The 12,129-nt window shown below is 38.2% G+C and overlaps 1 protein-coding gene across 4 annotated transcripts in view; it reads right to left on the bottom strand.

The window, feature by feature from the left end:
* Positions 1-275: 275 nt before the first annotated feature.
* CDK14 (cyclin-dependent kinase 14) overlaps positions 276-12,129 on the bottom strand; it is a 603,701-nt gene continuing 591,847 nt past the window's right edge. For 3 of the 4 annotated variants that reach the window (XM_011996010.1, XM_011996011.1, XM_011996012.1), the window contains one exon: positions 1,547-3,764. The gene's annotated coding sequence lies outside the window, so the exon portion shown is untranslated. Of the gene's footprint in view, positions 3,765-12,129 lie in introns of all 4 variants that reach the window. The other variant, XM_011996009.1, reaches the window with a different exon arrangement.

A 12,129-nucleotide genomic window follows, 5' to 3' on the forward strand; every position in this document is an offset into this window, starting at 1 on the left:
GGGGAACTGTGAAGATCCTGCAGCTCGTGGATCTGTTTCACATGGCCTCTACTCCTTTACATAAATTTGGCACAGCAAATCAAGGAAAGAGGATGGTTTAACAGACTCCTGGACCACTCCACCTAACTTATTCCTTCCCACATATTGTGTATTTGTTCTCTTATTTCACTGTGTAAGAGTGGTTGTGTTCAAGAGGTTTTTAAGTCAATGTTTCTTTGATATGGTATATGCATTCACCAAGAAGGCATTCACCAAGAAGATGTACCTAGAACGTGTACTGAGATTCTGCTATACTTTATTCCATATCATGTTACAAGAAAACAACAGTGACAGCTGACAAACCATTACATCTTTCATAATACAGACAAATTACAACTGGTAACAAATATGCAACATGTATTATTCCATTCTCCTTACTATGTGTCATTTGAAAGTATAATAGTTTTCTGAATAATGCTACCACGTTTCTTGGGTACCAATCCCCTGTTAGAAAGTACACATCTCAGTGCATCATACAAAAAATAATAAAAGATAAAAGGAAAATTTAAAAAATCCACTCCCAACTAGAGAATGTAGGTTTTGTATGTGCCTCTAAAATATGCTGCTGTGGGAAAAGGAATGAGAATAGAAGATTGCTTATTTTATTGATTTTTTTTGTGTGTTTTTGGTGTATAAGAAAATTACAAGGCAGTAACATATACAGTTTCCTCTTCCTACAAGCCAGTAAGGGAGATGGAAGTTATGCGCAATTATGCAGCATATTCCTATGTATAGGGGGCAGGCAGTAATCTACCCCGGTATATACAGCCTAAACATCCTCTTATATAACAAAGATTACAAAACCAATAATATTCACAGATGAGTATCTTATATAGACACATAACCTAGGGTATTGATTATACTGGCTGTCATATACACACTGACGAAAGGATACCAAGAGGCCTCACTTTCTTTGCAAGCCTGGAGGTGCTCCTGGAAACTTTCTAATCACTCTTGGGAGGTAGAAATCGCTTCTCACCCCAGCATCAGTGGATGGACAGCCACCCTGCTTTATGTACCCTATTTTTTGCTGAGCACTGCAAACATTTTTTTTTTCACATCCTATGTATCTTATATTTTTAAGTCAACAAAACTGTTCTTTTAAGAAAATGGGAATTAAGTGTCAAATCTCCTTTCAGAATACTGTGCGTGCAGTGATGTGCTAAAGGTGTTTGTACTACTCTTACCATCTGTTTGAGTTCAAGCTATTCCTTCATACAAAAATAATCTCACAAAACATTCCAGCACTTTCTCAATAGAATAATAAATCTGCTAATGAACACAGTCTGAATTGATTTTCATGACTGTCCACAAAGAGGGCAGAAGAGAAAAGAAGCAGAGGGAGAATATGATTGCAAATAGGGGAAGGAGAGAGGGAGGGAGGGAGCGAGAGGGATTTGGGGGAGAAAGAGACAGAGGAGAGGAGGGAGAAAGAAAGAGAGAGACGGGGGAGACAGGGAGAAAGAAAGAGAGAGACGGGGGAGACACACACACACACACACCCCCCAAACTTCGGATTTCCTGTATGGATGGCAAGGATAGGGTACTCAAAACCTCCTGACCTTCTGAGAGGTATGTCTCTGTAACAAAACAGATTTCTCCCTCCACTGAGTAGTGTTATATTTCACTTCTTCGAAGAAGTTGCCTGTGACAGGGACATATAACTCTAATAGCCCTAATTGAAGTCTTTCAACATTAAATATTTTCAAGTTAAAAACCTTATTAAAAAGCAACATTTAATCATCAGTTGCTCTTGCTTTAAACTTAGTGAAATACAAAAGTCATGTCTTCTCCAAATGAATGATTCAAAACAAATCACAGGAAAGGTCATTTTTAACAGCATGTAAAGTTTTCTCCCTATATTTTCTTTAAGAAATCCTAATTTAAGTATATTTTAAATCTAAATACCTCTAAAGACTTCCAGTGGGTTGGAATGTATGAAAGAGGAACGGAAAAGATTTCTAGGTAGCAAACAGTAGACATTCTTCACTTGGGTATTTTCTGCTGTCTTTAAAACCAATCAGTAAATAATTCCTTGCTTAGCACTTAAAAGTTTACAATGAATGCTACATCTGGGTAGGATGAACTATGACTATGACATAACCACCCATACTCCACTCCGGAGACAGTACCATTTTAAAGTTTAGGAATTCTGGGTCCAGTTTCCTTGGTGTATTGAGCTTGATTATACAAAAGCTTTACCCTCACCCAACTCTCAGAAAAAGTCCTTGTCAACCTGGATCCTAATTCCTAGTCTTGATCCTAAAACAGTGGGACACATTTCAAGAACTCACTCATTCTCTCCTTCTTTCTGACTAATAGGAAAATGTAAGACAGTGTACATGAAGGTATTTCCATAGGAATTTGTGTACAGAGAATCCAAGTTTCATGCCTTAGATGAAGTCTCCTAACTGCCCCCTTGGCCGCAGTACTACTGGGCATTCTGCAGCGAGGCCTGCCCCACCGGGAGCCGGCCTGCATCAGGCAGCCCTCCCTCCAGATCAAAGCAAAAGACATGCCTGGTCCACTTTTCCCCAGTGTCACATACTCGCCTTCATCCTCCAAGGTCCCTCAACTCCTTGAGTAAGGGAAGCTGAGCCATTCACTTTTCCATCTTTAAAGCAAGATTCCTGCATTGTTTCTAAAACCTGCATTTGAACAGTTATTCCAGGAGATGTCTTAAAGTAAGGAACCCAGTGATGTCTTCCAACTGGCTTGGAATGTTTTTTTAAAATGTACTTTCTTTTTAAAGGTGCTTTGTTGTAACTGAGCAAACTTTGAACTGGATCACTTTGTAATTTACTTTGTAAGCCTTAACAGGCCAAGATTGCTTTCAAGACTCATCCAACAGATATAGTTCTTTTGCACCAGATTTAAAACATTCTGTTCTTCACTCTTTTCTACAGTTAGAAAATACAAAGTGTAACAGAATGGATGGAAAAAATAAGATGTTGACAAGACCCAGACACAAAAAGTTACCTCAATCTCCAGAGGTTGAAATGTAAGCAATTTATCCCTGTCTTTGTTCTTAACATTTGATAATTGTTTTTTCAATTCCAACCTATTCAAAAAACAGTCATGCTATGTGGCTTGCGAATGCTAAGCAGAGTCCAATATCCTATATATAAATGTGCAGTTATTTCCAAGTAAAAAAACCACATTTGCAAAATTACCTCAAAAGGTAAGCAACAGGTGGGGCCTCATAGTCAGGGGCCAAGTTGTCAAGTCAGAGAACAGGGGTTTGCTTTAGCAGAAAATTTCCCTCCTAGTGGTTGCAAAATGTGCACTGCTCTCAAAGAAAATACACGTTGTTTTATGCCACTCTGTGGCTTTCAAGTACAGACATTACTGAAGAAGTGTGAACACCAAATGTGTTGTCTTAATGTATTTAAGACATGGCTGGTGAAAGCATAAAAACCTTTACAGAGACACTGCGCTGCAGAGGGAAATCAAACAAAATCAAACACAAAAGACTGAAAAGAATACATGCCATGTATCAGTAAGCAAAGCTTAATCTTCACATAGTTCTTGGAAATCACAAGGTATCCAAATGCGTGCAAGGTTTTAAATAAATTGCAGAGAAAACAGGGTCTTGCCAGCTTCAATTTTCTTGTAAGTGAAATCCACCACAGGGAGCGAAAGAAAACTGATCCATGATTCCCTTCATATTATTGGCCTCCTCATTAACGTTTTTTTTTTCTTCCCAGAATGATGACAACTTAATCCTGGAAGGAGGAAAATAGAAAATTGTTATATAAAAAATCGACACCATTCATTTTTCCTAAATTACATGAGACATCAAAATTGGTCAGTCCAAAGTGAGCCCACTGATGTTCCCTACAGCCACTCCAAACACATAAATATGAAGCAGAATAGTTTCCTTAACCAAAAAAATCCTTCTAATATGATGAACAAATGTTCTGACTACACTTTCCTCTCTTAAAATCATTTAACTCCACCAATTGAATTGGTCTATCTTCCCCTTAGATTATTTAGAGAAAAAGAAATTCAGCAAATTTCCTTCCCTAAATCATTAGTAATAATACTGGTCTTAATTAAGTGCCTGTAGCATCATACAGACCATTAAAAGGACATATCACTATGTTCATTTTTATGAACATGAAATAGAAAAATGGATCACATACATGCTTTTAAAATAATTCAGCTGTATATAATTCCTTGGTTGCCTATTATCATTATTTCAGTTTCAGCAGAAAGAAAATTGGCCAGTGTGACCTGAATTGGCAGCCTCTTCCCAACATCCTGTATAGGACTGCATGTTTCCAATAATGCCTGCTCAAAACAATAACAACTTGTGGGTGAATGGTTCAAGCAAAAAGAGGGAAGCTTCACTCTGCCTCTTTCCATACTTCTTTTTGGCCCGTAAGCATTTTCATTGAGTCTCCAGGATGGGAAAAGAATGCCTTGCCAGGATAGGTGGGAACACTCCCAGGTTCAAGGCGCATAGCTGAGGAATCGGTTCATTAGCTGCACTGAGTCCCAGAACCAGTTCCTTAGCTAAGTTTAGAAGCTGCTGGTCACTAAGGCCTGGTGAGGCCTTTGTGTCCCCAGCTACGGGGCCATAGAGTCATCTTCCCAGATGCAGGGGGAACCCTGGATGGTGCCTGATCCCAAAGGTTTTGTCCTTTTTTTTGAGACTTCACAGTGCACCTGTCCTGCTGCTGCCCACACAGGCTGTGGCATCAAGGACATCACCCCTGCATAGCAGCAACCTAGCAATACCTTGTCCAGAGAGCAGAAATTCCACTCTTACGCTCAGGAGCCATTGGAATAGTGGCCGGGCACGGTGGCTCACGCCTGTAATCCCAGCACTTTGGGAGACCGAGATGGGCGGATCACGACGTCAGGAGATCGAGACCATCCTGGCCAACATGGTGAAACCCCATCTCTACTAAAAATACAAAAATTAGCCAGGAGTGGTGGCGTGTACCTGTAGTCCCAGCTACTCGGGAGGCTGAGGCAGGAGAATCGCTTGAACCCAGAAGGTGGAGATTGCAGTGAGCTGATATTGTGCCACATACCCCAGCCTGGGCAATAGAGCAAGACTCCCTCTCAAACAAAAAAAAAAAAGAAAGAAAAAAAGAAATAGTATCATCCCCACCATCTGCTCATTTTCCCCACTTACTATGATGAGTTTCTGGCATATTAACTTTCCATTATTTTTTAAAATTGAAGCAAAATTTACATAAAACAAAACTAACCATTTAAAAGAATATAATTTAGTGGCATTTAGTACATTCACAATGTTGTGCAATTATCATCTCTATTTAGTTCCAAAACATTTTCATCACCCCCAAAGGAGATCCTATATCCTTTAAGCAGTCACTCCCCATTCTCTCCTTGTCCCAGTTCCTGACAACTATTAATACTAATGTTTCTGTCTCTATGGATTTACCTATTCTCAACATTTTACACAAACGGAATCACGCAACATGTTACCCACTTTGTCTAGCTTTTTTCACTTAGCATGTTTTTGAAGTTCATCCATGTTGTAGCATGAATCAGTACTTCATTGTTTTTTAGGGTTGAATAATATTCTGTTGTATGAATATACTACAGTTGGTTTATCCATTCATTGGTTGATGTACATTTGTGTTGTTTCAACTTTTGGCTAACAGTGAATAGTGGTGCTCTGAATAGTCATGTACAAGTATTTGTTTAAACACTGTTTTCCATTCTTTTGGGTATATATCTAGGAGTGGAATTGGTAAGTCATATGGAAATTTATGTTTAACTTTTTGAGGAAATACCAAACTGTTTTCCATCATGACTGTACCATTTCACATTCCCATCAGGAATGTACAAGGGTTCCAATTTCGCCAAAACATTTGTTTGTTTTAAAAAAATTATAGCCATCCTAGTGGGTATCAACTGATTTGCACTTGCATTTCCCTAATGATCGATGATGTTGGGCACCTTTTTTTTTTTTTTTTTTTGACAGAGTCTTGCTCTGTCACCCAAGCTAGAGTGCAGTGATGTAATCCTAGCTCACTGCAGCCTTGACTTTCCTGGGCTCAGCTGATCTTCCTATCACAGCCTCCCAAGTAGCTGGGACTACAGGCACACATCACCATGCCTGGCTAATTTTTTGTATTTGTAGAGACAGGGGTTCACCATGTTGTCCAGGCTGGTCCTGAACTCCTGGGCTCAAACCATCTACCTGCCTTGGCCTCCCAAAGTGCTGGGATTACAGGCATGAGCCACCATGGCCAGGCTGTTGGGGACCCTTTCATGTGGTTGTTGGCCATATCAATATCTTCTTTGGAGAAATATCTATTCAAGTCCTTTGCTCATTTTTAAATTGGGTTGTATTTTTGTTGCTGAGTTGTAGGAGTTCTTTATAAATTATGGATATTAATCCCTTATAGTATGATTTTTCTCTGAGTCCATAGGTTGCCTTTTCACTCTGTTAACTGTGTCCTTTGATGTACAAAAGTTTTTAATTTTGGCAAAGTCCAATTTATCCTTTTTTTTCCTTTGTTGCTTATACTTCTGGTGTTATATCTAAAAATCCATTGTGAAATCCAAGGTTTTGAAGATTTACCCCTATGTTTTCTTCTAAGAGTCTTATAGTTTTAGCCCTTGCATTTAGATCTTTGGTCCATTTTGAGTGAAGTTTTGTAAATGGTATGAGGTAGGGGTAACCATCTATTTTTGAGAGTTCTGTTCTCAGTGACTGAGCCAAATGTAAACAAAAGCCCTTTCTTAAGTTTCTAGGAGAGGCCTGGGGGTAGATGGATACCACACATAGGACCTTTGCTACCTCTATATCCCAACAGTTATTATCTCAAATCCTTGCTGCCTATAGGTAGTTCTCCATGAGGCTCACTTGACCACTCCTCATCCTTGCTTGATTGTGCAGATATGCCTCTATCAAGCCTCTTCTTAAAGAACTCACCACCCTAGCAAAAATAATTACATGGGAACAACGTCCTTTGTCCCCAGCCTACCCTTGTTCTTTCAGGGAAATGAAATAACGTGCTCTACATGCTGCTCCATGTAACTATGCATTCTGATCTAGGCACTGGCATCTTTCTTGAGGACCATGATATGAAGAAGAGAGAGCACTCATCCTCACAGTATTTCAAGCACATTTATCCACAGGCATCCTCAGCCAATCCTCAACCCCACTATCAGCCTTGATATTTTTATTAAGCAGATGACAAAATTGTCCTTTTTCTTCCATGTACTTTAAACAGCAGTTGAGATTCCAGCTCTTCCTGGAAGCCTGCCCACCCCAGCTAAATGGGAGCTTTAGGTCTGTCCTGGTATCTGCTTGCCCAGGCATGGAGTTCCTACAACTATATCCAAATGATGTAGTCTTTCCTGGCTCTCCCCTCTTTAACCACTTTAATCAACAGAATGGAGACCTGGTACCCACAATGACCGCCTGAACCAGAGACTTCATTTAGTCCCTCCTGAAGTGTGAAGACACTTCCTATGAAAGAGCAAGTCAGGGGACAGGTGGTATCAGTATGTTCTTAAGCTTGATTTTGTTGACTGCTGTGTCCCCAGAGCACAGCCCAGGCCTGGCTCAGGCACTCAATATACAGTTGCTGAATGAATAAAGGGGAAACTGTAGAATCAGAAAACTTGGGGGTGAAATATGTTCTTATATGTAGAGTTCCTTATGGCACATTCACTGAAGGCAAATGTGATGCCTGTGAAGTAGCACAGTACTGCACACAGAGCAGGCCATCCACAGATACACCACCAGCCTGAGGATGGTTGGTAGGATTAACACCTTCCTGTAGGCAAAACTTACTTTTTTTTTTTTTAACTCCATGACATTATATTTGAAAGGAATGATTTGATTTCTAGTACATCTAACTTCATGTAACAATAAACTATGTTGTCACCACAGTCAATGGCATATTTACTATCCTGTTGGCTTAAGATGTTTTTTAGACATCGATGATGCTTGTTCTTGCCTTGTCCTGATTCTTCGAGTGTAATCTCTAAGAGAATCACACGTACCTAACCTAGGGCATAAACAGAATTGCATAATAAAGGATAATATGTAATAATAGTAACCGGATGATAAACAGTGAACACAGTGATTATGATAAGCCCATTATTTAGGTTTGGGCTTAGACATTTAGAAGGGAGGTGCCAATGAGAGGCAGACTCTTTCACATCTCTGTGAGATGACTCCGAATGGCCCAAATTGTACCAGCTACCCTGCCTGGTGCTGTCAGCCAGCAGCATGGAATGTCCCTTCTCCCTCCTTGGGCAGCATCAGCTTCAATTTTCAATGAGTACATATAAGGTAGGTCAGTTTTTGCTGGAAAATTTTTAAGAAAATCTAAATGCAATCATGCACTTGATAAGTGGGGATTTAGGTGGAAGGAGAGAGGGAATCACAGGGAAGCAAAATATATCAATGTAAACCTTTCCCTTACCTTTATTATTAAAATATGTTGCATGCGCAATACAAATTAACAGTGAATATGAATTATAAGCTCAACTATGTGCATAGCCACTCATAGGTATATAAATCATAAGATTAATGGATGCCATTTTTATCTTGCTTTCAGCTTTTACAATGTTCTTTCTCTCTAGAAATGAATGTTTTAAACAAGAAATTGGATTTGATTGATAAAATCCTTATTCAGAAATATCTACATAGAGCTTCTTGGCTATAAATATTAATTAATTGGATCGCTGGTACCCATAATGCAACTTTGTTCTGACCCATGTGCCCTATGAACTAGATATTTTTTGGATTCAATTTTCTTAAAACCAACTGTCAGCATCATGTGATGGAGGAGATGAAAAATGAAAATGAGCAGTCCCGCTGTGCAGGTGGGTGACCTGTGGGAGAGAGTCTGCCTGGTAGGATTTTTACACGAGCCATCAGACACACACCAATTGATTAGATCATCTCATACCCGCCACCAACTAGGCTCAAGAGACTAATTAGAGAGAGTACTGCCTGCGCAGGCACCCCATTGACACCTAATTTGCTCAGCCAAAGCCTTTGGGGAAAATGTATTATCTCTGCAGCTGCACTTCATGCATTTCTGATTTGAGGCATAAGCAAGGAGTGCTTCATCACTCTTTTGAGCGAACTGAATGTAGAAGCCCTTAAGTGCTAAATGCAAGCAAACAGACCCAAATTAAAAACGAGCCAGGCTCTTTCTAATTCCCTCTGTGCTCCCTGTTAAATCTCTGTGTGTACATACACACACACACCCCTACACACATGCATGCAGTTTACACGCCGGAGGGACAACATTGCTGAGGACCCCCGCTCAGGGTGCTTCAATGTGATCAGGTGGTCTGCGTTTCACTGGCCTATTTATGCACTCTAAGGTTCTGCGTTTGTTTGACTGTGTTTTATTATTTTTATTTTTTCTGCTGCATTGCCCTTCCTCAAAGTACTCTTTTTTCTACAAGACAACTCTGGCACATTTTTTCCCCCTCTAAGCCTCACTGGAGAGAAGTGATTATTTTGGTTCCAAATTAAAACAACTGTAGGTTTTCCTTTCATCGCCTAAATTGTGAACAGGATATTCTCCAGGATGTATGTGAAGCTGTGAGGTAATCCGCTCATTTCTATTTAAGAGACTTCTTTGTAAATATGCCTAACAGAGAAGAAAAAAAATACTAACATTTGACAGAAAGAAAGCTACCTCATAACAGTAAAGATAGTATAAAACTATAACACGTTTAGGTTCTCTTCAAGAAAAAAACAATTATAATTTGACCAAATTTAGCTTTATGTATTAGCTTTAGAACAAAACTCATTCCAACCTCCTTCTCAAATGTAGAATTCAAAATATTGATATATAAGGAGGCATTTAAAGATAGGCATGCAATTAATTACATGCTTTCAAAAAGGAAATAAAAATAAATAATCCAGGTAATAATGAAAAAATTAGGATATCTTTGTGTCAAATTTGGTGGATGTGTAATGGGTTTCCACAATGATAGAATGAAAGAGAAAAACAGGACCATGGTGGTGTTCTATAGTGGACTTACTGATTTTGTGCCTTTCCAGTCATATGTTGGATGAATTATTCTACCCACATGTTCTGGTAAATTACAATTCTGCTTTGTAATTTTTCACATTTAGCCTATTCTTAAGAGTTTAACGAAAATTTAAAAAATCATTTTAGCTGTATGCCCTTTAAACAAGCATTCAAAATGCGTCTTACTTGGGCACCCAGGCAGTCAGAGGATCCCAGTGACCACTGGAGTAAATATCCTTCTGAAAGGTATATGGAGATTGGTTGTAGGGGAGATGTTTGAACAGTCGGAAAACCAGGGCCTTAACTAAAGCACGTAACTGTTTAAAGAATTTATTCTGATTTTGTCGAGAACAAAGTCCAGAAAGCTTCCCTTCCCCAAGTACCATGTCAATAAGGTTTCACATGAACAATGTCCCGGAAAAAGAAAAAAACACACTTACAAGACGGTGCCACTTTGAGTTTGGTTTTGCTTAAAATACCAAGAAAAACAAACAAATCTTTGGATCTAATTCATCTTCAAGTAGCGTTTCCTATTATAGAGAATTAAGTCCACACATAAGGTTGTTCAACTGTAAGCACCTAGGCAAGCACAAACCTCTCTAAAGTGAAAATATCAAATACATATATATACATGTATTTGTATATAACATAGTCAAATTTTATACTGTAGATTTTATATGGATGCTGGACTCAAAGTGGTACATTTTAAACTTTATACTGAATTCAGAAAATCTGGGACAGCTTAATTTCCTTATTCTTTGAGTGAATTTAATGTGTTATAATTTGGCTAGAAATACAGGTTTTCTTTTAGAATATCTGAAATTAGTGTTTTCCAGTTTCTCTGACACTGCATTGAGGCTTCTTGAGAAGGGGGTAGGGGTCAGAGGAAATGGTATGAAACAGAAGGAAGTAGAAAATTAGTCAAACCTACTTCTGTAACTTATTTCTGATTTACGATAATCAGCTTCTTCTCCCTAGAAGAGAACACATCTTTGAGACCAGCAAGAGAATATTAATTAAAATGAATGCAGAGATAGACGGGCTTTGTTTTAAGCTTAACAGAAGGCCCATCATTCAAAATAGCCCAAATCCTTTAAGTTGAAAGCTGTTTGGTAACATCCATATGGATGCACAATGCACTAATTGCAGCAACTTTGCACATTTTAAGCTTCATGCCAAAGTGGTGATTTTAATTAAAAATTTTTTAGGCAAAGCTGTAAGTCTAACATTTCAAAACAAAGCATTTCTCACATGAGGAGACAGACTTAACATATCATTTTAATAATCATCATTATCAACGAACATTTGTTGAAATCCTCATTAAAGACTAGGCATTGTATGATGTGTAATTAGCCTTCATTGAAAAGAATGTTCTATTTTAATGGTGTGACTGTTTATTAAATCAGATTTATGCAAATGGAAAACACTGGTCATATTTTAGACACACATGGACAAAATAATGGCAATTCTGGGATTTCTTCCTCTCTCAGTCAATGGGAAAACAAGCATAGGGAAAAGTACTGATTTAGGTCTTCTTAGATACACTAAGACACATTTAATCTTTTCTTTTTTTGTAAACAATCATATAATATTGTATACATATATCATTTTTAAAAAAGATTAAACATATCATATAAATAAATAAAAACTGGGAGGTCTGAAGTAGTTCATTGAAACAGTTTTAATGACAAGGTTAATAGAAAAGCCTTCACCAAAGGTGGCATATTCTTTTCAAAGATTTCACGTTATTTGAAACCTTATTTGCTCAGCATACCTTTACAAGTGACTGACTCCCAAGTGGTTATAAGTTAATTAAATAGGATTCTGACCCTTAACCCTCCTTATATATTACAGTCCTACTAAACTATATTTAAACAAACCAAATACAAAGTCATTCAGCAGCGTGTGCATTTTTTCTCAACTTAAAATGCATATACACAAATCTCATAAAATGACTAAAAACCAAGTATTTAATAGTTAGAGAAACACAAGGGTTCATGTCTGATTTTAATTAAAAGATTTTAGAGAAGATATGACTCCACTTTGGGTGGATATTTTTTTTTCCAAATTAAAACTTGTCTGGTAGTATTATCTA

The sequence above is a fragment of the Mandrillus leucophaeus genome, unplaced genomic scaffold, assembly GCF_000951045.1.
Source record: "Mandrillus leucophaeus isolate KB7577 unplaced genomic scaffold, Mleu.le_1.0 Scaffold50, whole genome shotgun sequence".
NCBI classification, from domain to species: Eukaryota; Metazoa; Chordata; class Mammalia; order Primates; family Cercopithecidae; genus Mandrillus; species Mandrillus leucophaeus.